The sequence below is a fragment of the Schistocerca cancellata genome, chromosome 6 (genome assembly GCF_023864275.1).
Source record: "Schistocerca cancellata isolate TAMUIC-IGC-003103 chromosome 6, iqSchCanc2.1, whole genome shotgun sequence".
NCBI classification, from domain to species: Eukaryota; Metazoa; Arthropoda; class Insecta; order Orthoptera; family Acrididae; genus Schistocerca; species Schistocerca cancellata.
Genome location: NC_064631.1, coordinates 28513376 through 28525476, shown reverse-complemented (window position 1 = coordinate 28525476; position 12101 = coordinate 28513376). Strand labels below are relative to the sequence as shown.

Genomic DNA, 12101 nt, shown 5'->3' with positions numbered 1-12101 from the left:
AGTATATAAGACAGATGGGAGGGCTTTACCATCAGTCTTTCCAACTCACTCTGAAGGTGGCTGAATGGTTAACAACAAAAATTGTAGCAGCAAACAAAGTTTGGTTATAGCTGAATTCCCACAATTGTATGGAACTAGTAAAAAGGCTTGAGAAGATGAAGATTCACATGTCATAATATGTTGGCACCTTCAGAATCACAGATCACTACACTGTCAGTCATAATCTCTCATCCTCATCTGACCTAGGCCTTCTGTGGTCTGAGCTGGTGCTATTACTGTTTAGGCCTACCTTTCCCAGGTATGGGCCTATCCTTGCCTGTGGCTGCCTTCATGTGAGCCTGTTCTCATCTGATCCTATTGTCATCTAGATGTACTGATATTTTCCTATTCAGTGTGTATACCCTGCAGGACAACTGAGGAATCTGAGAAAAACCCAGGAATTTTTTCAACCAAAAGAATTCTCTGAAAAATCTGTAAATTTCTCCGAATTCTGGGAATTTTTCATTGTTTTAATTTTCAGTTAAATTTTGAATTGATACACAAACAAAGAATTTTACTTAAGCCCACTACTGCACAATACTACTGCAGCAGTAAAACATAAACAAGAGAATAACACCAAAATAAAACTTTAGTTGCAAATAAATGTGCCATATACAACAACAAAACACAGTGCATGTACAAGCATCTGCCGACAGCAAAATGTGTCAAAGACTTTAGGATGAAGATTATGTAATACTTCATAACAACAAACTACTTTCAATGAGCCAGATGTCACAACTGTTTACATTTCTAACAGGTCACTGGAAAATGTTGTGAATGATTGTTTGCATAGCATCAGTTTCTAAGTAAATTTCCTTATATACTAGATGAATGTTACATATGAGGATGTGTGATGAATTTCTTGAATCAAGGAGTGTTAGACTCTCATTCAAAACTTAATGCTTTGAGAACCAGCCACTTAGAAGAAATTTTGCCCAGAAGACCAGCCATTTATGTCATTATTTAAAATTTTACTGGTGTTTGATTTAGCTTAAAGTGTAACACATACTAAAAAAGACTAGGTTCAGGATTAGTTTTTCGTATTTATTTTAGTTCTTTCATAGATTTCAAATTATGCAGTAATGATGGCAAAAAGAAAAAAAGTGAAGTGAGTTCTTCAGCAGTTTCATACATAATTGACTTTTTTATGGAAAAGTCAGAGTTCCCATTCAGCCAGGTAACCCATGAAATGTTAGTTGCACGGCAGTGAAATGCATAATTGTGCTTGTCATAAATAGTCAGCTGCTGCAATTTAAGCTGTATGCTTAGGATCCTGCCTAACCACATCCTCAGAAAAAATTACAAAAATTTTTTGACGACCAATATTACGTGTGGCAGCTTAGCTTTTCTTGAAGTTATACTGTATGTATATAAATTTAAACATTAACATTTCCTATTTGTGTGTTTCCACTACTTAACAATGATGTTGTTATTGGCTGACTGCATCATGTGTCGTGTGTTGCAGTCTCGATTTCAGTGATTCAGAAACTACCATGCTGTATTTGGTAGAATTCATGTTTATACTTGCATAATACAAAAATATGTATTGTAAAAGTTGCCACACATCAAAGATCATTTCAAAACACGTGGTTTTTTGCTGGGTTTTGTTTCAATGTCGAGAAGTTGTATGCTGATATATAAAACCTTCACCATTTGAATGATTGATACATCTTACTGCTCTGAGGGAAAGTATATTGTCATTTCACAAAGAAAAAAATGAGCTTTCAATGGGGTATGTTGTATTTGACCCAGGAAAAAGTGTGTTTTCACCCGAGAAAAAGTGTATTCTATACCAGAAAATCTGGGAATGTTTTTCTCTTGTCCACGTATACACACTGCCACTGGGCAAAATTGTAATGACATTGACTGAGTCAATGGAGGTGAAATCAGTGATGATTCAAGGTAATGAAATAAGTGAAAACTACTCACAAACGCTCATTCTGCACTGAAATGAATGTCATGAGAATTGAAAATTAATGACAGACAAGGACTTGAACTAGAGTTTCCTGTTTTTCATGGGCAGTCACTTTAGTTATGTTTCTAGCCACATTTATGAATGTCACTGAGCTCTTTGCATGATTCACACCACGTAAGTTATCCTGAGGTAATTTTCAGACAAGTAAGTTTGAGCAAATAACAAACAGCCTCATAGGAATTTGATGTTTTGCCAAATAACTTGTTGTCTTTTGGAACCATTGGTCTTGAGCAGTTATATGTATTTTGAATCAAATTATTTCCATATTGCGATCACAGCTGCATTGGTGTAGAAAATAAGGAAAAAATAGTGTTACACTTTATGTTTTATCAACTTCTAATGTAATTTTCAATTGCAGCCCTCAATAGCTAATTTTTTTGCAGATGTATCACTGTTCAAGCAAGAAATAAAATTTCTAGACATTTGTATGGCAGAGAAAGAAATTTTGAAAAACTGCTGAGCGTTCTTATGCTTTTGGACCATTTTTAGACAGGTTACCATGGGTGGTCCTCAAAATACAGTGGGAATGAAATCAGTTATTCCAGAAGATGAAGTAGTGGAACTAGCAAACTCACTGAAATCTATGGCCAAAAGGGCATTTGAGCTAATAATTCAAGACGTGAAAGACACTAAAATGTATGTGACTGCACACAACATTCATTCTCCTTTTACTAGTAACAAAAGGAAGACTGGTTCCAAAATTTTAAGAAACACAATGATTTGACACTGAGCAAGCCAGAGCCCTTATGGCAAACTAGAAGAGATGTTGTAAATAATCGATTCATAATTTACAGCTTTCATGATTTATTGAAAGACAAAATGGAGCTATTTGGTGTAAAAGATAATACGAAATGTATTTACAATCCTTATGATGCCAGTTTCTGCCTAGGTCTATCTAAAACAAAAGAAAGATCTGATGAAAGTTGAATCAGGGCTTTTGAAGTGTTTAGGAGATTGATATTGGTGCCCATTGAAAAAACAAGTAGCAGTTGTTGCAAAATCCTTTGTGTTTTTCAGGCCATTCTAGACAGTGTGTTGACCCTTTCATGTTAAATCTTTTGTCGGGGTGAAACACTCCTACAGTAATGTCAAAAAGTATTACAAAGAGACCTTTAAGGTTTAGAAACATTAAACCATGTCTCTGAAATACTATTTCTGTTTTGAAGGTTTGTATCTTTTGACACTATTCTTTCATATTCCATATAAATAAAAATGTAAACGTTCATTTATACAAAATCAAAAATCTCTGAAAGTTCTTCACCAATCGCTTTGAAATTTTGACACATTACATTCAAACATGCACGTGATTTTGTATACCTGCTGGAGCTCCATATGGTGTATACTGTAAATACACTCCTGGAAATGGAAAAAAGAACACATTGACACCGGTGTGTCAGACCCACCATACTTGCTCCAGACACTGCGAGAGGGCTGTACAAGCAATGATCACACGCACGGCACAGCGGACACACCAGGAACCGCGGTGTTGGCCGTCGAATGGCGCTAGCTGAGCAGCATTTGTTCACCGCCGCCGTCAGTGTCAGCCAGTTTGCCGTGGCATACGGAGCTCCATCGCAGTCTTTAACACTGGTAGCATGCCGCGACAGCGTGGACGTGAACCGTATGTGCAGTTGACGGACTTTGAGCGAGGGCGTATAGTGGGCATGCGGGAGGCCAGGTGGACGTACCGCCGAATTGCTCAACACGTGGGGCGTGAGGTCTCCACAGCACATCGATGTTGTTGCCAGTGGTCGGCGGAAGGTGCACGTGCCCGTCGACCTGGGACCGGACCGCAGCGACGCACGGATGCACGCCAAGACCGTAGGATCCTACACAGTGCCGTAGGGGACCGCACCGCCACTTCCCAGCAAATTAGGGACACTGTTGCTCCTGGGGTATCGGCGAGGACCATTCGCAACCGTCTCCATGAAGCTGGGCTACGGTCCCGCACACCGTTAGGCCGTCTTCCGCTCACGCCCCAACATCGTGCAGCCCGCCTCCAGTGGTGTCGCGACAGGCGTGAATGGAGGGACGAATGGAGACGTGTCGTCTTCAGCGATGAGAGTCGCTTCTGCCTTGGTGCCAATGATGGTCGTATGCGTGTTTGGCGCCGTGCAGGTGAGCGCCACAATCAGGACTGCATACGACCGAGGCACACAGGGCCAACACCCGGCATCATGGTGTGGGGAGCGATCTCCTACACTGGCCGTACACCACTGGTGATCGTCGAGGGGACACTGAATAGTGCACGGTACATCCAAACCGTCATCGAACCCATCGTTCTACCATTCCTAGACCGGCAAGGGAACTTGCTGTTCCAACAGGACAATGCACGTCCGCATGTATCCCGTGCCACCCAACGTGCTCTAGAAGGTGTAAGTCAACTACCCTGGCTAGCAAGATCTCCGGATCTGTCCCCCATTGAGCATGTTTGGGACTGGATGAAGCGTCGTCTCACGCGGTCTGCACGTCCAGCACGAACGCTGGTCCAACTGAGGCGCCAGGTGGAAATGGCATGGCAAGCCGTTCCACAGGACTACATCCAGCATCTCTACGATCATCTCCATGGGAGAATAGCAGCCTGCTTTGCTGCGAAAGGTGGATATACACTGTACTAGTGCCGACATTGTGCATGCTCTGTTGCCTGTGTCTATGTGCCTGTGGTTCTGTCAGTGTGATCATGTGATGTATCTGACCCCAGGAATGTGTCAATAAAGTTTCCCCTTCCTGGGACAATGAATTCACGGTGTTCTTATTTCAATTTCCAGGAGTGTATATATACAAACATATTACATAAAATGTAATGTAATTATATAGATAAAAAATCTACCCACCAAGCTACAAGAGAACATGCGCATAAAAAAAGATTACATCTACGCAAGCTTTTGGAGCAGGAAAAAGGACTGGAGTGGTTTAGGAAAAGGGGATGGATTTCAGAAAAGTGGCACAGAACTGCAGCTCAAGGTAGACTTACCAGACGGAATGAAAAGGAAAGACTTTCCCTTCTCATCTCTTCTGGTAAGTCTCCCTGACCTGCGGTGCTGGGTGACTTTCCCTAAACCTCTCCAGTTCTTTTCCTTCATCCCTCTTCCTTCCTCTCAACACTTTTGCTGTAATAAGGAGCCACTGGCTCCAAAAGCTTGCATAGATATAACCTTCTTTTATGTGCATGTTCTGCAGCTGCTTAGAGATTAGATTTTTGATTTGACCAATTACATTATATTGTCAAAAATTGAATATTTTAATTGTTGTAGTTTTGTTAATGATTGATAAAAAGCAACTCAGCTGTATTATTACATATTTATTGTGTTATGATGAGTTTTGTTCATTGAACATCTTCAGGTTGCCGAGTTGTGCTAAAGTCATGACATAAATGATCTGGTTGCTGTAGATACTGCTAAAGATGAAATTCACAACCACTGATCAGAAACATTCTGCCAGCTGGATGAGGGATGGTTGGCAGGCAGACAACCATACCATTTATGTCATGACTTCAGCTTGTTTTGAAACCTGAAGATGTTCAATGAATGAAACCAGTAATAACACAATAAATGTGTAATAATACAGTTGAAGTGGTTTTTATTAATCATTATTGTTAGTGTCAGCTCTGGTGCTCAACATGATAAAAAAGATTCTATTATATACATAATACATAAAAATAAAAAATAAAAATCTAATGTACTCCAGTGGTATATAAATCACACTCATATTCGCATGCAATGTTGTGTACAAATTTTGAAGCAATTTGTGAAGAACTTTCTGAAATTTAAGATGTGTTTATTTGAGTGCAACATTGTTTCAAAGGAATTAATGAAGAACTTTTGAAGGTAGATTTTTGAACATTTATATCTACATAAATAAAAATGTAAATGTTTATTTGTTCAGCATCTTAGATCTCCAGAAGCTCTTCACCATTTGCTGTGAAATTTTGACAAAACACTGTATGCAAGTACACATTCTTGTCTATGATTTTTGTATATGTAACATATAAATGGGAAACATTGTTACCAAAAATCTGAAAATGTTCTTGACCAATTTATTTGAAATTTTACAAAATCATCCTACAAACATTCAGACAGCACAGGGTATATAAATTTTTAATATGTATGATATCTACATATATATGTAACATGTCCATGAACCATGGACCTTGCCATTGGTGGGAAGGCTTGCGTGCTTCAACGATACAGATAGCCGTACCGTAGGTGCAACCACAACGGAGGAGTATCTGTTGAGAGGCCAGACAAACGTGTGGTTCCTGAAGAGGGGCAGCAGCCTTTTCAGTAGTTGCAGGGGCAACAGTCTGGATGATTGACTGATCTGGCCTTGTAACACTAAACAAAACAGCCTTGCTGTTGTGGTACTGCGAATGGCTGAAAGCAAGGGGAAACTACAGCCATAATTTTTCCCAAGGGTATGCAGCTTTACTGTATGGTTAAATAATGATGGCGTCCTCTTGGGTAAAATATTCCGGAGGTAAAATAGTCCCCCATTCGGATCTCCGGACGGGGACTACTCAAGAGGACGTTGTTATCAGGAGAAAGAAAACTGGCATTCTGCGGATCGGAGTGTGGAATGTCAGATCCCTTAATCAGGCAGGTAGGTTAGAAAATTTAAAAAGGGGAATGGATAGGTTAAAGTTAGATATACTGGGAATTAGTGAAGTTCGGTGGCAGGAGGAACAAGACTTATGGTCGGGTGAATACAGGGTTATAAATACAAAACCAAATAGGGGTAATGCAGGAGTAGGTTTAATAATGAATAGGAAAATAGGAATGCGGGTAAGCTACTACAAACAGCATAGTGAATGTATTATAGTGGCCAAGATAGACACGAAGCCCATGCCTACTACAGTAGTACAACTTTATATGCCAACTAGCACTGCAGATGGCGAAGAAATTGAAGAAATGTATGATGAGATAAAAGAAATTATTCAGGTAGTGAATAGAAATGAAAGAGGAAGCCATCTGGTAGAATTTTGCACAGAGCATAACTTAATCATAGCTAACACTTGGTTCAAGAATCGTAAAAGAAGGTTGTATACATGGAAGAATCCTGGAGATACTAAAAGGTAGCAGATAGATTATATAATGGTAAGACAGAGATTTAGGAACCAGGTTTTAAATTGTAGGACATTTCCAGGGGCAGTTGTGGACTCTTACCACAATCTATTGGTTATGAACTGTAGATTAAAACTGAAGAAATTGCAAAAAGGTGGGAATTTAAGGAGATGGGACCTGGATAAACTGACTAAACCAGAGGTTGTACAGTGTTTCAGGGTCAGCGTAAGGGAACAATTGACAGGAATGGGGGAAAGAAATACAGTAGAAGAAGAATGGGTAGCTTTGAGGAATGAAATAGTGAAGGCAGCAGAGGATCAAGTAGGTAAAAAGACGAAATCCTTGGGTAACAGAAGAGATACTGAATTTAATTGATGAAAGGAGAAAATACAAAAATGCAGTAAATGAAGCACGCAAAAAGGAATACAAATGTCTCAAAAATGAGATCGACAGGAAGTGCAAAATGGCTAAGCAGGGATGGCTAAAGGACAAATGTAAGGATGTAGAGGCGCATATCACTAGGGGTAAGATAGATACTGCCTACAGGAAAATTAGAGAGACCTTTGGAGAAAAGAGAGCCACCTGTATGAATATCAAGAGCTCAGATGGAAACCCAGTTCTGAGCAAAGAAGGGAAAGTAGAAAGGTGAAAGGGGTGTATAGAGGGTCTATACAAGGGTGATGTACTTGAGGACAATATTATGGAAATGGAAGAGGATGTAGATGAAGATGAAATGGGAGATACAATACTGCGTGAGGAGTTTGACAGAGCACTGAAAGACCTGAGTCGAAACAAGGCACCGGGAGTAGACTACATTCCATTAGAACTACTGGTAGCCTTGGGAGAGCCAGTCCTGACAAAACTCTTTCATCTGGTGAGTAAGATGTAGGAGGCAGGCGAAATACCCTCAGACTTCAAGAAGAATATAATAATTCCAATCCCAAAGAAAGCAGGTGTTGACAGATGTGAAAATTGAATAAAAATCTCTCGGTGTACATGCCGCGTCAAATCAGGATAAAACTCCAAGCTTTCGACCACTACCTCCATGGTCGTCATCAGGGCTAAAACTGACTGTCATGAACTAGCGATGTTCCCACTTTTATATGCAAAGGACGGCTTCTGAATGGCTGGAACACGTCATAGCAACAGCGATATGGTGCGTAGTGAAGTGATGCCCTCTACTTCCATAGATGTAGTTTCTATCCCGCGTTGCTTGCAACGCCACCCCTTGAATCAGGAGGTAAAGTGCGGGAAGTTTTTCGATGCGATTTTTTTTTTTTTTTTGTTGTTTTTTGTTTTGTTTTATTTATTTATTTATTTTTTTTTTTTTTCCTAATTCAAGGGATAGAAACTACGTCTATGGAAGAAACTACATCTATGGAAGTAGAGGACACCACTTCACTACGCACCATATCGCTGTTGCTATGACATATTCCAGCCAATCAGAAGCCATCCTTTGCATATAAAAGTGGGAACCTCGCTAGTTCACGACAGTCAGACGACGACCATGGAGGTAGTGGTCGAAAGCTTGGAGTTTTATCCTGATTTGACGCGGCATGTACACCGAGAGATTTTTATTCAAGAAATACGTCGCGAAACACTTCATAGATGTAAAAATCACCGAACTATCAGTTTAATAAGCCACAGCTGCAAAATACTAACGCAAATTATTTACAGACGAATGGAAAAACTGATAGAAGCTGACCTCGGGGAAGATCAGTTTGGATTCCGTAGAAATGTTGGAACACGTGAGGCAATACTGACCTTATGACTTATCTTAGCAGAAAGATTAAGGAAAGGCAAACCTACGTTTCTAGCATTTGTAGACTTAGAGAAAGCTTTTGTCAATGTTGACTGGAATACTCTCTTTCAAATTCTAAAGGTGGCAGGGGTAAAATACAGGGAGCGAAAGGCTAGTTACAATTTGTACAGAAACCAGATGGCAGTTATAAGAGTCGAGGGGCATGAATGAGAAGCAGTGGTTGGGAAGGGAGTGAGACAGGGTTGTAACCTCTCCCCGATGTTATTCAATCTGTATATTGAGCAAGCAGTAGAGGAAACAAAAGAAAAGTTTGGAGTAGGTATTAAAATCCGGGGAGAAGAAATAAAAACTTTGAGGTTCGCCGATGACATTGTAATTCTGTCAGATACAGCAAAGGACTTGGAAGAGCAGTTGAACGGAATGGACGGTGTCTTGAAAGGAGGATATAAGATGAACATCAAAAAAAGCAAAACAAGGATAATGGAATGTAGTTGAATTAAGTCGGGTGATGCTGACGAAATTAGATTAGGAAATGAGACACTTAAAGTAATAAAGGAGTTTTGCTATTTTGGGAACAAAATAACTGATGATGGTCGAAGTAGAGAGGATATAAAACATAGACTGGCAATGGCAAGGAAAGCATTTCTGAAGAAGAGAAATTTGTTAACATCGAGCATACTTTTAAGTGTCAGGAAGTCGTTTCTGAAAGTATTTGTATGGAGTGTATGTAAGTGAAACGTGGACGATAAACAGTTTAGACAAGAAGAGAATAGAAGCTTTTGAAATGTGGTGCTACAGAAGAATGCTGAAGATTAAATGGGTAGATCACATAACTAATGAGGAGGTGTTGAATAGGATTGGGGAGAAGAGAAGTGTGTGGCACAGCTTGACTAGAAGAAGGGATCGGTTGGTAGGACATGTCCTGAGGCATCAAGGGATCACAAATGTAGCATTGGAGGGCAGTGTGGAGGGTAAAAATCATAGAGGGAGACCAAGAGATGAATACACTAAGCAGATTCAGAAGGATGTAGGTTGCAGTAGGTACTGGGAGATGAAGGAGCTTGCACAGGATAGATTAGTATGGAGAGCTGCATCAAACCAGTCTCAGGCCTGAAAACCACAACAGCACCATGTAACGAGCGTTATTACTAGCAGAAATCTCAAAAAGTACTACATCAATTTACTTCAAATTTTTACTTATTACCACACATTACTCTGATAAACATTTGGACAAATACAGGATAATTATTTTTAATATAATAAAATATTATTAGAAAAGTCTTGAAAAGCTCTTGACCGATTTACTTCAAATTTTGGATAATGTATTAAACATTCAAACAGACATATACTATAAAATTTTTAAATAACAATGTGTGGTTTTGTTTCCTTTGTTGCATCCAGTTTTAACTACCATAGCAGACCAGTTAAACCATTAAATAAATTGTTTCTAAGATATGTATTCTTCCCCATTATATATATTTTTAAACATAAATCGCATACACAACAATGTGCTCGTTTGTTTTCATTATCGTAGATGGTTTTCACAGAATACAGGAAAGCTATATTTGTGGCCTTACAGCTTTTGATTAGAATTCTACTAATTCTACTACAGTATCTGAAACAAGTCTCAAGGTCGGTGATTGGGGGGGGAGGTAGTGTGTAGAGGGGGGGGGGGGTTGGACAGAGGGATGGGAGGAAATGGACATAGAATGCAGAAAGAAGGTGATGGATGGAGGAAGGGGAGATAGGGAGGAGGAGAAGATGGATGGAGTGAAAGGGGAAGAGGCCATGGACAGAGAGGGGGTGAGGGGGGGGGGGATGAGATTGAGGCAGACAGAGACAGGGTGGAGAAGGAGATTAGGACATATATCCAAGTCCTATACATATTACAGACATGAGCTTGCTCTTTTCTTTCTTTTCCATTTAACTATACTGGTCCACAGCAACATGTGGCTAGGGAGAGCCATATATACACCCAGATGTACTTTTTCGGTCATATAAATCTTGTCCTGCTATTACTCTGGTTAGTACTCATTACTGCCCTTCAAATAACCCAGGAAGCTGCCCCCTGAAAATTATCCTGTGAATGTCTGAGAGTTACTCCATTCCATGGGGTAATATCCAGATGGCTTATTATTTTTTATTTAGTACCTTGTGTGAGATGATAATGTGAAATTATACAAGGTGCTATCCAAAATTTTCGGGACTGGTGCTGCCATCTGTTGAAAACCTTACCTTTGGACTAACGGCCACCATCACCCTAAAAGTAGTTGCTATCCGCATGTACACACTGGTCCCAGTGCTTCTTCCGCTGGTCAGATGTTTACTGGAAGTCCTGTTCTTTAAGCGTGTTTATCACTGCCAATGATGCTTCTAAAATCCTCTCTAGAGTGTCGAACCGACGGCATTTCAACTTGAGTTTCTGTTTTGGGAATAGCACAAAGTCGCAAGGTGCCAGATCTGCCGAGTATGGTGGTGGTGGTGGGGGAGGGGGGGAGGGGGGGGGGGGTACAAATGCCACGTTGTTTTTTTGCCAAAAAGGTCCTGGTGAGCAAGGACGTGTGACAGGGTGCATTGTTGTGATGCAGCAGCCAGTTTCCTTGACGCCAAAATTTGGGCCTTTGTCACCACACGTTTTCACAAAGCCGTCGCAAAACTGCGGAATTCACTGTTTGGTTGGGTGGGATGAATTCTTTGTGCACAATTCTCTTTGAATCAAAGAAAACAATGATCATGCTCTTCACATGTCTCGCTGTTTTGGTTCTTGGAGAGCCCGGGCTCTTCCACTGGGATGATTGTTGCTTTGTCTCTGGGACAATTTTTGCTTTGTCTTTGGGTCATGGGTCATAACCGTAAATCCAGCTCTCGTCTCGAGTGATAATCCTTGACAAGAAGTTTGGTTCATCAGATGTGGTCTGATCTGTTTCAAATACTGTTTCAAATATTGTAGGAGAATTGGTAGAATTCTAATCATAAGTTGATAGGCCACTAATATAGCTTTCCTGTATTCTGTGAAAACCATCTACGATAATGAAAACAAATGAGCACACTGTTGTGTGCCTCTGATCGGCAGTTAAGACCCTTGGCACAAATTTTGCAGCGACACAATGCATGCCCAATTCATCAGTCAACGTTCATTGACATGTCCCATAACCAATACCCACTTCATCCACAAGGTCTTTAATGGTTCGATGTTGATCTGCACGAACCAATTGTTGAAGTTTAGCAACAGTGTCTGGCGTTGTGCGGCTAACAGGCCTTCCAG

The 12101-nt window shown here is 40.3% G+C and overlaps 1 protein-coding gene across 2 annotated transcripts in view; it reads left to right on the top strand.

Annotated features, from left to right (window-relative positions):
* LOC126191124 (CCR4-NOT transcription complex subunit 10) overlaps positions 1–12101 on the top strand; it is a 162813-nt gene that overhangs the window by 63942 nt on the left and 86770 nt on the right. The gene's annotated exons all lie outside the window — the stretch shown is intronic.